The 16,553-nt window shown below is 33.2% G+C and overlaps 1 long non-coding RNA gene across 1 annotated transcript; it reads left to right on the top strand.

Moving 5' to 3' along the window:
- The first annotated feature begins 10,092 nt into the window (after positions 1 to 10,092).
- On the top strand, positions 10,093 to 15,888 carry LOC132314867 (uncharacterized). The gene is made up of 4 exons (XR_009483530.1): positions 10,093 to 10,514; positions 13,356 to 13,417; positions 13,630 to 13,667; positions 15,640 to 15,888. It is a non-coding gene; the product is annotated as an uncharacterized LOC132314867 (long non-coding RNA).
- Positions 15,889 to 16,553: the final 665 nt, after the last annotated feature.

The following is a 16,553-nucleotide window of genomic DNA, read 5'->3' on the forward strand; positions in this document are numbered from 1 at the left end:
TGTAAATAGGGATGGGGGTAATTTTTAAAACCCCGGTAGGGATAAGGTAAACCCGCCCCGTTTAGGATGTACATTTATTAAAATACGTTTATATATTACGATATATTTCTAAATTAGATTAAGTATAGATAAACACACTTAAGAAAAATTATAACTTTGTTGTGCTGAATCTTGAAATTTGAGAATAAGAAATATTATGCATGTGCTAAAAAAAATTATAGTGTGTGTTAATCGGTTATAGGAGCGAGGCGGGGCGGGGGCGGCTGTGGGGATGGGGGTGAAATTTTAAACAGGATGGAGATGAAAAAATTCACCGAGTATTGGGATGGGGAATAAGATCCACGCCCTGCCCCATTGCCATCCTTAGGTGGGACACTGGCCATGGCCCCACCAAAATTTTTCTTATTCCCCTACTAAATTGTTATTTTATATAAATACCTCTACTTGTGGCCCCTGGCCAAAATTCATAAAAAACATTAATTGGTCCCCTCAAAAAATTTCAAAACACTTATTTTATTCCCCAATAATTATGAATTTATAAATAAATATAACTTGTGTCATCTCAAAACTCATAATAAATTTTAATTTGGACATTTTTAACCTACTTTTGAAAGCTTAAATCTTCACAAATAAAACTAGAAGTTCATTTTTGGTATTTTTTACTTCAATAAATCATTGTTTTACTCACATTTACATATGTGCAAGTGTAATATCCATTATATTATTTTAGATGTATTTTTCTCAATATATATCTATATATATTTGAATTTTTCTCAATATATATACTAATTACAATAATATTATAAAAAATTTCATATTACAATTTATTTTTAAAATTTTAATTACATTGAAACACCTCTCTCATTCTGCCAGAAGGATGCAACACGCATGTCAATAAAATCTGGGTTAAAAGTATAAAATCCCCTCTTGTTTTCAAAAACAGTCATCTAACCCCCTCAATTAAAGAAACTATCATATTACCCCTTTTTTTTTTTGGAAAAAAAAAAAAAAAAAAAACTATCACATCACCCCATTTCGTTAATAGTCCGTCTAAAATTAATGGAAGAAAAGCATGTGACTGTCATATACATATTATTCCACTTAAATATGACCATACTGCCCTTCTAATCATATAATGACTAAATTACCCTTGTAAAACACCTCTATCTAACCTAGCCTCTTTATTGCAACACCATTCTCTTTCTCTTCTCTCTCAACCCACAGTTACACAGTCCTTCTTTCTTCCTATCCACCCACCACCGGCACCACCACTACCTGGTAAAATCAACATTAACAACCAATCTGTGCAACCAAACTACAACAGCACAATTGAAAAACAATTTTCAACATAACATAATATAAACTCATATATATAATAGTTCAACCCATTTATATATATAGACCCATATATATATATATACACACACACACACACATACATATACATAACCCAATTTGAATGGAACAGGATTGAACAGAAACAATGGAACATTCACACAAAATCCAATTTAAAACAGAACCCAATTTCAACAAAGTAAGATTGATCGAACAAAAACTGGGTTATATATACATATATATATATATATATATATATATATATATATATATATAGCAGGTTATTAGATGTGTTTGAGGAGTGAGGGAAGAGAATAGAGAGAACGAAAAAAGAGGAGAGAAGGGAGGCTGCGGTGGCTCCTTAGAGTTTACTTAGATAGATAGGGAAGAAAAGAAAAGATAGTAATAATTTTTATTCGTGTTTGGCTAGATAGGGGAGAAAAGAAAAGAAATGATAGTTATTATTGTTTGGATAAGATAGCTAGAGGAGATAAAAGAAAAGAAATGATAGTGACCAAATTACTGTCTTACCCTTTTATAACCACTTCACACATTTTATGTATATTGATATGTGGAGGTTATTTTTGGTATTACTAATTAATCACTTACTCCACTATTCTTTCTCTCCCTATCTTCTCAGATTAAGAGAGAAACCAAATGAGAGATAGGTAGGGATAACTATCTCTCTCTATCCTCTCTTTTCACTCCACTTAACCCACCCAAACACACTCCCACCCTATCATTTCTTTTCTTTTCTCTCCCTATCCCTCCAAATCAACCCTACCAAACACACCGTTAGTGATAATGGGTACTGAGGATTTAGGTTAGAGAGAGAGAGATGAGAGAGAGGGGAAGGTAGACCTTAAAGATAAAAATTTTTAAAAAAAGTCAATAGCCAATAGTTTGATGACACATGGCGAGTGTGGAATATTACACTATCAAGGGCATTATTGTCATTTGTAATACCCCTAATTTTTAAAAGGATATAAATGGAATTTAATTATTTATTTTATTACATTTTATTTAATTATGTGACTATGTGCTTATGTGGCTATGTGTTTATGTGTTATGTGCTTAATTGGTTTGAATTGTTTAATGTGTATTATGTGTTTTATTTGTGTGATATGATCTATATGGCTTAACTGTGTATTTGTTTGTAATTATGTATTATTTAAATATTTTGATTGTTTATTTTATTTTATTTTAATTTAACAAGGAATGGATATGGATGGTAGTAATGGACTAACCAAATAGGTCTCATAGACTACTTGAATATGAGACTAAATGGGTAGAATTATGACCCATGGGCATTGGTTATATATATATATATATGTTAATGTACTACTCCATCCACTCCATCCATTATTATTAATAATAATACATTAACATATATATATATATATATATATATATATATATAGTAATGTGTATATATATATAAGTATATACGTATATTACTATTATTATGGTAGGTATTATTATTAATTATTATTATTAATAATATATGGAGGGTTTAATTATATATATATATATGAATATATTGCTGTATATATATTTTTTTTTCCTGAATGGAGGAAATTTTTTATAAATATAAACAATAAATACAAGAGACACATGGGACATACCGCATATGGGACACAGCCTAATCAAGGCATATCAGGATATAAAACAAAACATCTTCAGGCAAACTGTAATACCCCTAGTTTTAAAAGGGTTATAATTGGAATTTTAATATTTATTTTATTGTTTTCATTATTTATTTTATTTGTTTTTGATATTTACGTGACTAGATGTTTTTGTGTATTAAATTAAGTGTTGGGTGAATTTAAATGTTTATGAATTAAATTTATTTGTTAAGTGATTTTAAATGATTTATGTGTTTATTTATGTTTCTGTAATTGAATTAAATACATTTGTAATTATTTAAATGTTTTGTGAGTTTAGTTAAATAAGTTAGTTAGGTTTAAATTATTAGTGCATTTAAATTGCAATGTTATTTAGGGTTAGTCTTTTACTACCTCACGCCGACTAAACTGGACCTCAATTAGGTTTTCCATGGTGGATTAGGGTTTTCATTAGTGCCTATATATATACTGTAGTATGTCTTCAAAAAGGGTTGAGAACCTATACACGTACAGAGAGAAAACAGAGAGTTATCGGGAGAATTACAGAGAGAGATAAAAGGGAGGAAGTCTAGGGTTTTGCCTTAGGCTAGGGTTGAAACAAGGAGGAGGAGGAGCAATGGTTGGCTCGTGGATAAAACCAAGAGCAACAGAGGTGGAACAGTCGTCGGAGAGTTCATCGGAAAATTCAGAGACGGTTAAGGCAAGTTCTTTCCTTTCTCTCTCCCGTTGCCTGTGTTCTGTGCATCCTTAGACTGTCTCTAGGGTTTTAATGGATCACTAATTAAAGTTGACATGCTTGTTATATGCCAATTCTGATATCTGTATGCATGGAATTGTTCTGTTATAGTTCTTGTATCTCTGTGTTTTAGTCTGCGTTAAAAGCATGTTAAATCGATAACGACTTTAATCACTGTAATTAAATTGAAATATTGTGAACAAGTCATAGGGATGTATTTGGATGTTTCTAGGACTCTTAAGACCAGGTTTAAGAAGCAACAGAGGGGTAGGAAAGGGTCGGAGATGGAGTAGATCATAGAAAACGGCGAAGAAACAAACCAAGGCTCTCAAAGGAGAGAGAGCCAGCTCTAGGCAAGGAGAGCCGGCTCCCCCTTGTGGGAGAGCCGGCTCTAGGCTGATTTGAGCCTGCTCCAGGATTTTAGAGTAGGCTCTGTGGTTTTGGGTGTTACAGCGTGTGTTATAGAAGCTTAAAAAGGGTGTTACAGCGTGTGTTACAAAAGCTTAAAAAAATTTAGAGAAGGCTCTTGAAAACTTAGAGAAGGCTCAATCCACTTAGAGAAGGCTCTTGAAAACTTAGAGAAGGCTCTCCTTTAGTTGGAGACGTCTCTAGGTAGCTTAGAGCCTTCTCTAGTTTTTTTAGAGAAGGCTCTGTGGTTTTGTACATTACAGAAGTTTAATTACGCAATGTTGGTTCAAACTGGGTTGTTTTTAGTTGTGTTTGGGTTACTGTGATGGTTTTAAACCTTAAGTCATGGAGTATTAAGGGCCTAGGATGCATTAATCTATCTATATACTAATTTTGTAAACCATAGGAAAATCTAAAGCAAGCCGGAGGCAGGTTACGGACTTAACGGGCCGGAATGATGTAATTGTGCAAACTGTGTCTAGCAACCAAGAAGGGTTGGAACATGGATTCCAAACATTATATTATGATGTATTAAAGCCATTTTTAATAAATTAAGGTCTTAGTACTCATGGATTTAACCGTAGGAAAGTGTACCATGGTACAGGTGATTAACGGATGGAAGGAGTTCAATTGCCTAATTTAATTTTAGCAATTTAACGGAATATGTTTATATTTTTAAATCTTGTTTTGGTTGCACACTAGGATTATTTAATTCACAAGTGTGATCTATGCATATCTTGGATGTTAATGGTTGAAATACTATATTCTTTTATGCAATTACTCGGACTATGGATTTGGATTTAAATTGCTAGACTATCAAACTGTTTATGCAATTACTTGGATTAAATGTTTGGATTTTATTTGCTGGATTATTAAACTATTCATGCAATTACTTGGATTAAATGCTTGGGTTTTAATTGCTGGATTATTAAATTGTTTATGCAATTACTTGGATTATGGATTTGGATTTGTATTGCTGGACTATTAAACTGTTTTAGCAATTACAGGGATGGTATTTTAGGATTATAGTTGATGTACTGTTTCAATTATGTTTTATCAACTATTTGGATTATGTGGATTTATGTGATGTATTGATTGAGTTGTTGCATCATTTACGGATCATATGTATGGTATGCACCGGTATGGGACGGTGGTATACGGAGGGACGGATTAGATCAAAACGCTAATTCTAACCCATTCATACATACGGAATGGTTTAACTAAAATAGTTAAATCCTACATAGATGCATGTCCTGTCAACTAAAACAGTTGAACGACATAACGGATGGTTGTTTATATTTCTGTATTGGGAAGGATATGGATTTAAGTAAAACATTTAAATCCTAATTATATGTCGTGTCTGAGCAACGAATAGTCGACCGGTTCGACATTGTATTTGGATAGAGGTTATATATGTATTTATGATACCGCGATATGAGCTTGAGTTTCAGGATCGTTGGTTAGGGTGCGTATATGCAGTGGATGCGTAGCTGGCTATAGTAGGTTGAGGTATACCCTGTTAGGTCTAAGTACTCATGCCCACCTTTGAGTGCGTTTTCGCATGTTGCCTTCTATTTAAGTTGAGACCCCTACTGTAGCTGAGTGAATGTCCTTTAGTGTGGATATATATATTTTACGGACTATATAGATATGGTTGAGATATCTAGGGTGTACCTGCGTATTAGGTCTCTGTTTGGATTGTAGTTAGGATAGAACTTATTCGTGGGCCTGAACCACTATTATTTTTCAAGTAACGGACAGTTCTAGGTCTTAGAGCTGGTTCGTGCTGAGCAGAGACGACTACTCATCTACCGATGACATAGGAGGTTTCTTCATGGTTTAGCAGTGGACTTCTTTTCAGTTGTTCGCTTTCCAGTATTTGTTTTGATTAAGGGTCCATCAGATGGATTCCCGAGTTGTATTAGAATTGGAAAAGTTGGATGTATCAGATTAATACTTTATTTATAAAATTTTATTCTGAGGTTTTCAGTTTTGGATTATCATTCTAGTTTCTTTTCAGCAGTTTTATTTATTCCTGTTTCCTTAATTGCATTCTGTGTTCGTTTATTGCTAATTGGTTTAATATCCTCGGGTAATCGGGCGTGGGCCTGACCAACCCGCATCCGGAAATCCTTGGGTATCACACAAACCTCTAGATGAAAAACTAATGAAGAGCTGAAATAACATCTTGGAGGCATACCCCCAAGATGTCCATTACTTCCCACAAAAAACTCTTAGCCACTTCAACTAGAGAAACAAAAGTTCCATTATACATTCTGTCATTCCTTTCTTTCCAAAGAGAATAAAATGTGGCAGTGAACAACATCCTATAAAGCTTTGTTCTCTGAGATTTAATCTTAAACTGCACTGTAAAATCCAAAGCCATATCTCGGATTGAAGTATATGACTTTAACCTCCAATGACAAAGGTCTGCCAAAGATCCCCAAACCTTCCAAGCAAACTCACAACAGCAAAAGATATGGTCCCTATCCTCCACACCCTTGCAACAGAATATACATCTCAAAGCTAAGGAATAACCTTTTCCTTGCAATAAGTATTTGTGAGTACTGAATTTTGCAACACCAGAACAGTAAAGGTAGACCATCTGTGTCTACCACCATTCCAACAGAGATCACACCAGTTCACTTCCTGCCTTCTAATTCGACAAACATTCCATGCTGATTTAAAGGTAAACTGTGAATCTTGCTAAGAGATTTTATCCTCCCCACTATGAATAATCTGTTGAAGTATGTCCTGCTGCATAACCAGTGGAAACTTATTCATATCCCATTGAAATAAAATCACCAATGCATATGTTTTTATCTCTACTCGGTTGATGTAACACCCTGTGACAATATAAATTTGATAAAAAATTTCCATCACACCAAGGATCAAGAAATTTTTTTATTCCACTGCCATCACTAATAGCATATCTGGTATGAAGTTTCAGAATATCCCTCACTGCCACAATACTCCTCCACAATGATGAAGAAGAATCCTTTGGAATCACTTTCCAAAATGAAGAATTCTATAAATAATAATTCTTATACTAGGCCACCCAAATCCTATCTTTTGATACTAGGAAATCCCAAGCAAGGTCAATATCATGTACTCTCCTCAATCCCATCCCTCCTTCTTCTTTAGGAGCAACTAGCTTTTTCCAGTTTAAACCATGGATTTTCCTGGTGGAATCATTCTACACTACAAGAAAAGTGTGTTTTTACGACTAGCATTTACGAGGCTTATTTATTTTGCCTCATAAAAACTGCATTTGACGAGGTTCAAAAGGGGTTAACAGGGTGTAAGCGCCTCTGTTGCCCAAGAATTGACTCTAGAGGGGGGGTGAATAGAGTCAATGCCAAACAATGGACAATTTTCGCAATATATAGAAATACAATTTCTATTCAACAATTTAAGTAATTATGCAATAATCAAGATATGAGATCAAGATATGGAATAAGCAATTAAAGCATAATTATAAAAGAGAAAAGGGAAGAGAAATTGCAAACTACAACACGGCGATTTTTGCGAGGTTCGGAAACTCCTACTCCTCGGCTCAAGATCCCTCTTGAGACTTCCCAATCCAATACTTCTCCTTGCGGGTGGAGAGCAAAACTTTACATGAAGCAAGACCTTGCTTCTTTTCTTTGCTAGGAGAACACCCTTCTCCTAGGCTTCTTTTGGGTCACACCAACCCTTACAAGTTTGTAGAAAAGATTGTAATTGAAATACAAGATTGAATCTCTCTTAAGATAGATATACAAGTGCAAGCTCACAAGAAATATCTCTCAAAGATTGATGTACAAACTTTAGCTCTCAACTAGAGTATATATGAATATAAGTGAAGCTCAAACTCTATAAATGATATGAATGAGAGAAGATGATATAAGTGAAGAATGTAAGCTTTTATAATCTCTCAAGTGAATAATAAAGCACAAACTCTATAAGGATTCAAATAAGAGCAAAAGCCCTTTGAATGCTTGATTGAATCTCTCAAAATAGAATAAGCATGAAATGAGAGAGAGGAAGAGAAGATATGAGAACAACAGCTCTCTTTGATGCAATATAATGTCTCTCAACAATGGTATGGTTTATTTAGCATGCTAGCCCTCTGTATTTATAGAATTTTGAGACTCAATATAGCTGTTACAGGTTGTTGGGAAACATTTAATGAAAATAATTCCGTTGCAGTTCAAAACCCAGAAAGAGCCTGCTCTTAAAACAAGTGAGCCGTCTCTTTGTTCATTTATTCCTTAGAAAGAGCCGTCTCTTGTAAACAAGTGAGCCGTCTCTTTATTTTGAAGAATCATTTTTCCCTTAGAAAGAGCCTACTCTGTAAAACAAGAGAGGCGGCTCCCTAGCTTTGAGAGCCTGCTCTATATTTCTTTGGAGCCTGCTCTTTGGTTAGAAACATTAGTCCTTCATTAAAAAGCCTACTGGAATTGAAAAGAGCCTTCTCTTTTATTTCATGGAGCCTTCTCTTTTATTTCATGGAGCCTTCTCCATCTCATTGAGCCTTCTCTAATTTTTCATGGAGCCTTCTCTAATTCCCATTGAGCCTTCTCTAAATTTCATTGAGCAGGCTCTATTAGCCTTGAGAGAGCTAGCTCTATTTCTTATAGAGGTGGCTCTTGCTTCATGAAGGCTGCTGCTGAGTTGGTTTGGACAGAAAAAGTTCATGACTTCAGATGGACATAACTCAGTCCATGAAACTCCAAATGAGGTGAAATTTAAGTCTAAATTGATTACCTTGAAGTAAGCTTTCTAATGCCACTAGCCTTGCTCAAAAATTCTAAACACATAAATGGTTATGGCCATTTTAGTGTAACCTGGTCAGAATTTTCGCAGAGCAGAATCAGTTATCTTGTGATGGTTATATCTCTCTCAATTCAAATCCTTTTTAGGTGAAATTTGAGTCTAAACTCAAGGGCTCGAAGTCAGCTTTCCAATGCCACTGGCCTTGTGTAAAAATTCCAACTACACAAATAGTTATAGCAGTTTTAGTGCAAGCTGGTCTGAAATTTTCTAAGCTGAAAATAGTTTCTTTTGAGATATCCATCTTTCTAGCACCTAGGACTCTGATGAATGATTCAATTAAGTTCAAGGCCTATTTCTAAGAGTCTTGGGACATATGAAGATGATAAATTTCAAGTGCATTGTGTCCAAGAGTTATTTACCAAATTTTGGCAACAAAAGCTTTAAAGATGAAAAATTAATTCAATGCCTTTTCCTTTTCTTTTTAGAGACCAAAATAAATCTTATGATTAATGTGCATGGTCCTAGCATTTCTAGCTCAAGTTGCGAGTTCTTTCAAAGCTTATGCAAGCTTGAACTAACCCTTTCTTAGCAAAGACTTCATATGACAATATCTATGAATGAAGTGCAAAGTCTATTACTAAGGATATAAGAATATGTGAATGATGATAATATGCATGATCCTATAGAGATGAGCTTCAAATGGATTCATAAATACTTTGACATTGAATCCAAAACACTCACCATCCTATCTACCCCTTTTCTTCATGCATTGTCTATGATCGTTTAGGCTTGAGGTAGTATTGCTTTCTTTCTTCCTTTGAGTTGCTTTCTTGCTCATTGAAGTCCAAGCTACCTTTGGACATTGCATTTTGTTCCTTGCAACTTCATGTCGTCATTGTATCCATTTCTTTCCTTTATGTGATCTTGAGTAATGGAATACTTTGAATGATCTTTGGTGCTTCATTGAGGTCATTCTTTGAATGTGAATAATCTATATTACACTCAATGTAAACATTAGTCCTTAAATACCATTAATGGTTTGTTATCATCAAAACACCTAGATTGTCATTGGATGAAATCTTTAAGGTCAACAGCCTCGTTAATGAAAGAGGCTAAAATTTCACCTTTCCCACACAGTTTCGCAGGATAAAATAGGGTAAAATATCACTTGAAATAAGCGCCTCATTTTCCTGCCCACAGAATTTCCCACTCCCGCGCCGAAGTTGATAATCAGTCAAAGCCCGCGTGGAAAAAAAAAATTAATTCCCTTTTCATTTAGACGAACCCTAGCGGCTTTTTTCTGTATTTGCTCTCTAGCACAACCAGTCCCCATTACCAAAGGCCTTTGTCTCTTTTTCACAGCAACAGCCTCCGAACTCACCACGCCCACCGGAGAAATTGAGCTTCAACGGAGTAGTCTACACTCGTTTCTACTCAACCCAAAGGTTCCTACTCAAATTTCCCTATTGGCTAACAAATTCGACCCAGACCAAGGCTCTAATCAGTTTCTTTCTTCCTTTATTTCTGCGAGGTTGAAGTTAGAGAGTTGAGAGAGAAACCATCTCAAACTATTCCGACCCAGACCAAGACAGAGCTATATCTTCAACCCTCTCTCTACCCTCTAAGGATCTGAACGCACATTCATTCTTTAGGTAATCTGCAATCCCTCTTTCTCTAACATTTTTAGGGCTTTTTTCAATCTCTCTTTCTCAAAAAATTTAGGGGTTTCTTCAATCTGTCTTTCTCTAACATTTTTAGGGCTTTTTTCAATCTCTCTTTCTGAGACATTTTTAGGGCTTTATTCAATCCCAACTTCTCAAACATTTTTAGGATTAACGCATGGGTTTTTTTTATTATTTATTTTTTTTCTCTGGTTTTATTGTAAATTGTGTTGGCTGAACTTGGTTTGTTTTTGGCTGGATTTGGGTTTTATTATTTTCCATTTCCTAATTGATTGTGTTTCTCTTTTTATTTGTATTATGTACTATATATATATTGTTTGTGCTATCATCTCTTGATTCTAGTCCAGCATTATGATTCAGCATTTTATTTATTCGACTTATTTTGGATGGTGTTGGAAAACCTTCTTATTGAGTGTATCACAAGAGCAAAAATAGTTGGCAATCATAAGCCTTTACTTCCTTCATGTGAGTGAGACCGGATTTGCCACCTGGAAATGGAATGTTAGAATTCCAAAAAGAATGAAGAGGCTATTCTCCGGAATTAGGAATTCGCCTTATCAAAATTTGTGAACATAGAAACTATGTATATAAGGATTATTTTTTTTCCTTGTGAATAAAGAACTTAACCACAAAATAATTTTCACAAGTTTTAAAAGAGATATGATGACCCGAATCAGTAAATAGTCAAAAGAAAAATATTGCTTAATGCAGGAAAATGAATCTACATTTTGAATGAAAATAAAAGTTGAATGAAAATAAATTACTTAATCACAAAAAAATCTACTGTTATTCTAATGTAGCTTTTCAATTTTTGCCTGAAAATGAAGATAATAAAATAATTTATGTATAATTGTATAATAAATTTGAATTATCTAACATGCTTGTTAGGTGTATGTCCAACCATACATTTTGGATACATATCACACATTAATGTCAAGGCGTGTGTTTGACAAGGATATGCCATGTGCTTTTTAAGAGTTCATGTAAATTACTCTAGTTTGATTTTGCAAAAAGTCATGATTGTGGCCTTCATTGAGCTTCATCTTCAATGTGATTTGTCAAACCTCATCCTAACGGTATATCCGATATCAAAGCAGTTGGTCCGATAATGAGACACAAGTCAGTTTTTTGTAAAATAAAAAAATAAAAAATAAAAAAAATAAAAAAAATATTCTTTCTAAAAGTTCATGCAAATACACACACTTACCATATATTTTTGCCCCTACTAAGAGTCATTGAACACTTGATCTCTCAAAATGAAAGAGAAGCTTATATCATCTAAGCTAGATTTTATTGGTGACACGGGTCAAAGTTATCAAAGCATTCCTCAAGCTTTTTATGTGACATAAGAGCCACACTTTCTCTCAAAACTACAATAGAGATGAATTTGCTTTCTTCTTGTTCACAAGTTTTTAACAATATTGTTAATGGGCCTAGTGTTTGCCCTTTAACAATATTGTAAAGGGGCTCCAGACCCTTTAACAAACAGGCAAATGCTTGTACATGGAATACTCGTATCTCTAGACATTGTAAAATGGGAAGTGTAATTTTATCCTTTTCCCTAGTTCATCTGGAATTGTATAATATACTTAATTTAGTTGAAAAATTAAGTTAGAATGAAGTCATAAGGACAAATTTGATGTCTCATTTTATTTTTGTTAATAAGTTGACTCTATTGACAATATCTATGGGAGAAATCCAACACATAATAGCCAGTATATATATATATATATATATATATAATGAATAAGAGATACTCGACCATGTAATTGTGTTGCATGTATCACCTTTTAGTTAATCTCGTAGTTTCTGCCATGCAACCCATGAACTACTATTGATGTGACCTACTTGACTGATGGTTGAATTTATCAAATAGGCTGAAATGGGGCTAAGAGGGAGTTAAGCTACATTAGACTAACAGTAAAATCTAAATAAATTACTTAATCACAAAAAATGAAAATAAATTACTTAATCACAAAATAATTTTCAGGCAATTTCCAATGAAAACTCATTATGGGCATTCTGCTACTCTACATGGCCAAGCTCTAAGTTGTAGAACAGGGAATATTTTTCTATCTATGCTGATAGTTGTGTTGCGCAAATAGAAAATTAGTTCTGAATTTTTAATTTCTAGCTCTTTTGCTTTAATTGTTTGATTCTTACACTTAGTTTATTTCCCATGCCCCATTCTCCAGTTACATTCATAGATGTTAATGCATTCATCAGTGATATTCCTGCATTACATAGTATGTCTATTAGTTTTAATCCTTTGGCAACCTCGTATCACTGTTATACTCATTTGTTACTTCACTCACCAGAAAAAAACATAAAAAATAATGTTCAACTACAAAAGATTGGTTGGCATAATTGATTTAAAATTTTTTTTTTTTTATTGTTAATCTTGATATTGTTTAAACTATGACAGCAAGAGAGTCATGGTAAAAAATTTATTTTATCATAAAATGGACATTTAAGCTATAGAAATAAAAAGTGAAAATGTGTAGTGTTTTTTTTTTCAATTTAAATGAAGATCTAGAAAGTAGAGTAATTCTACTCGAACCAGTTCTAAGATCTGAAAATTGTTTAATTCTTTTTATCTAACTTGAAATGCTTCTATATTTAAATGCAGTTCCATGTCAATATCTAATGGAAGACACAAATAAGAAAGTATCATATGGTGATGGTTACTTGAAAATATCTTTACTAGCATTAGAATTTTCATTTTTAAAGTTGATTGTTTGACCCATATGGCTAACATGAATATTTTCAACAATTAGAAGTTTTAATATTGTTCTTATTTATTTGTACAAGGGTAATTTATGCTGGAATGAAGTTTAGGTGATGGATAAAGAATGGATGCACATCGCTAACAGGTTCTTAGATGTAATAGATTGTATTTATAAGAGTTAATATTTTTTACATTAATTATATATTTAATTAAAAGTTAAATCTTAAATTTTATAGAGGTGATCAATAAGCACCTTATTTTTTTTTTTTTTTTTTTTAGAAAGTAGTCATTATTATATGATTTTATTTTATTTTTAGATTTGTTGGCATTAAATTTTTATTTTTCTTTTCCTCACAGGATTAATTTTCACAAGATCATTAGGAGCATGCTCAAAGGTAATATATTTAACTCATAGGTTCCATTTTTTCATTGTTGTCTTTTTTTTCTCTTTATAAATTGTCAATTATATATTGGGATAAATTATACATTTCTACCTCCATGTTAGACTCATGTTAAGGGGGTCACGTGCCTTAAAGTGACCAATTTTGCGGTGTATAGGGGGTCAGATGCCTAAAGTGACCATTTTTGTGGTGTATAGAGAACTTTTCAATCTTTTCAGGTGTGATGTCAAGGAGTACTCCAGGCTGTCAACATCAGTACAAATATCCATTAGAACAAACTAGAAAAATAAAAAATTGTGTCTGACAATGTTAAGAGTTTGAACTAAGTCCTTTAGAATTGTGTCCCTTTTTCATGTGTTTAATTAAGAGTCAACACAAGATTTCTTAATTAACTGCAACATAAGCTAATTAAGTTAGACAATGCAATCAAATTAATCTTTGTGAGTTTAAGATTGAAGTCTGACAATGTTAGAGTTTGAACTTTGGTGCAAAATTTTTTGGGTCATAGATTTATCATATGTTATAATTTTTTTTTTTCTAAAACCCGTGTGATAAGATTAAACATTTCAGTGTAAAATATCATAGGAATATCTGAAATTTGGAGATTATAGCTTATATCCTTTATGTGGTAAGTTGGTGACATGAAATGGGATACCACTACATAATACTTTCTATAAGCATCCAAAAAAATCATTATTTTTGCCAAAAACATAACTGTCCACACATAGAAAGCAAGATAGATTTAAGTTTTCTACTAAACCAATTCAAGTACACATCTAGATGCTGCATATAATGTACTGAACTAAGTGGCCCATAATAGAGTATAAAGATGCAAATGATTTTTATCCATTCTTTCTTTCTTTTTATTTTATTTTTTTTTTTTTTCCTAACAAAAATAAAAAATTGAATCAATAGTTTGGACAAAACTATGGCCATGCAGGAGAGTTTCTGCTTCTGCACGAAGATTGCATTTTGATCCCTAGAGGGGGTCTGTTCAATTCCACATGACACCACCATGGCCATAATTGTTGTCTCAAAAGGGCTTGGCCTTGATATAGATGAGGTATATGGTATTGTTTACTGATTTCTTGCTGAAACAATATGGTATTTAAGTTTTTAATCTTTTTGGTATAATTAGGGAATGGTGTCTTATGTTTCTCTTTAGTGGAGTTGGGACAAATTTAGGTGTTATCAAATCCACAATAAACTTCTTAAAAGTTTTAAAAAATGTGGCAAATTAGTTTTAAAAAATCATCAACAAATGGCCTGAATAGATAAAAATATTTTTATCGGTTGGTCATTGGATTTGCTAGCTTGAAGAAAAAATTTATTGAACCTTGACTGTACTGTAGTATTGTGGCATTTAATTCGATGGATAGAATTTTCATTGATTGAGCTTTTATTGGTCCACATGATTGATATTAATTACATTTCACCATGGTTAAAGGAAGCAGAAGGGGTGTGTACATATTTAATCACTTATAGATACTTGTATAGATTTTATGTTCACACCACCATTGAAAAACTTTTACTTATTTCTGGAAGGTGTGTAAATCTATTATGTATAGCGCACATATTTCTCGTAAACCATAGGTAATTTTGATCGACAAGGGTGAGTCTGCAAGGACATTTATGGTAATCATCTAATTTATTAGCTCCCTTTGAACTAGAGCCAATCACACATTTACATAATTCCTTGAATTTTAACATAGATTTAATAATTCATATTTGTAAATTATTTCTGGTAAGTTACCTCTTTACTGTGTAATTGTTTCGCCATTCATCAACTTGCTGCTTGCCCTTTTATATTGTCATCAAATATTTATCCACAATATAGACATGTCACATGGATAAGACTACAGTACTACACATGGTTTTCTTTATGTTGGATTCACATGAAAGTGTACTTGCATCTCTCTGTTCAAATTATGATGCATTGCCTATTGTGCCACTGCAAACTTTTCAGGGCAGAATTGTTCTCGGAATCTTAACGAAATCATACACCATTCAAACACGAATCTCTTGACTTTGAAGAAGATACGGATCAAGTATGTTCTATTCTGTTCTTCCACCACTTGCACTACTTATTATATAGATGCTCATATCTCCCTGACATGGCATTTGTTTGTACCGTCTAGACATTTTTTTCCCACCTTGCCAACTGCCTTACCTGCTTATACTTTGAATATTACAGACATGCAATTTTCATTTTCTATTATGGCTTTTCATGATAACTATGTCCAATCAATTGTCTCATCTGATGTGTTCTTAACCAAATTTTCTCATCAAATAAGAATTTAGAGTGTCAATATTTTCCGTTTTGTATTCAGGCTGTATCCTTGCTTTTATATAGTAAATGGTGTACTTACTAATGGCAAAAAAATAATTAATTAACACTCATATAAACAAATCGAAGCCGTCAATGGGACACCAGAAATCTCAGGGATCACCCACTGGAGAAAATACAGGCAACTAAAGTATTGCCACTTCACATATGAATACCTCTCTCTCTTTCTCTATATACCTAAGTAATTCACATGGGGAAAAACAAATGATAAATCCATGTTACATGCTTTCATATTTTTGTTTAATTTGTATCGTCTCTTGACTCTCTTGAACATCCATGGTATTTCAGCGATTGTATTGTAGTATTAATCATACTCTTTTTCTAATTTCACCTCATTCATCTTCTTTTTTTCTTTTTCTTTTTTTCTTTTTTTTTTTTTGTGTGATGCAGGTAATTGCTTGAATTTTATACCATGAACAATAAGGTGGAGGAAGTGTCTGAAAAATTGAAAGTCAACTTGTGCCAATGATTAAAGAACAATGTGAAGCTTGACTTATTGATGTGTTTTTCACAGACAATGGATTTTCTTTTGC

The sequence above is a fragment of the Cornus florida genome, unplaced genomic scaffold, assembly GCF_030987335.1.
Source record: "Cornus florida cultivar Cherokee Brave unplaced genomic scaffold, ASM3098733v1 CherokeeBrave_3.0.0_Hap2_Chr06, whole genome shotgun sequence".
NCBI classification, from domain to species: Eukaryota; Viridiplantae; Streptophyta; class Magnoliopsida; order Cornales; family Cornaceae; genus Cornus; species Cornus florida.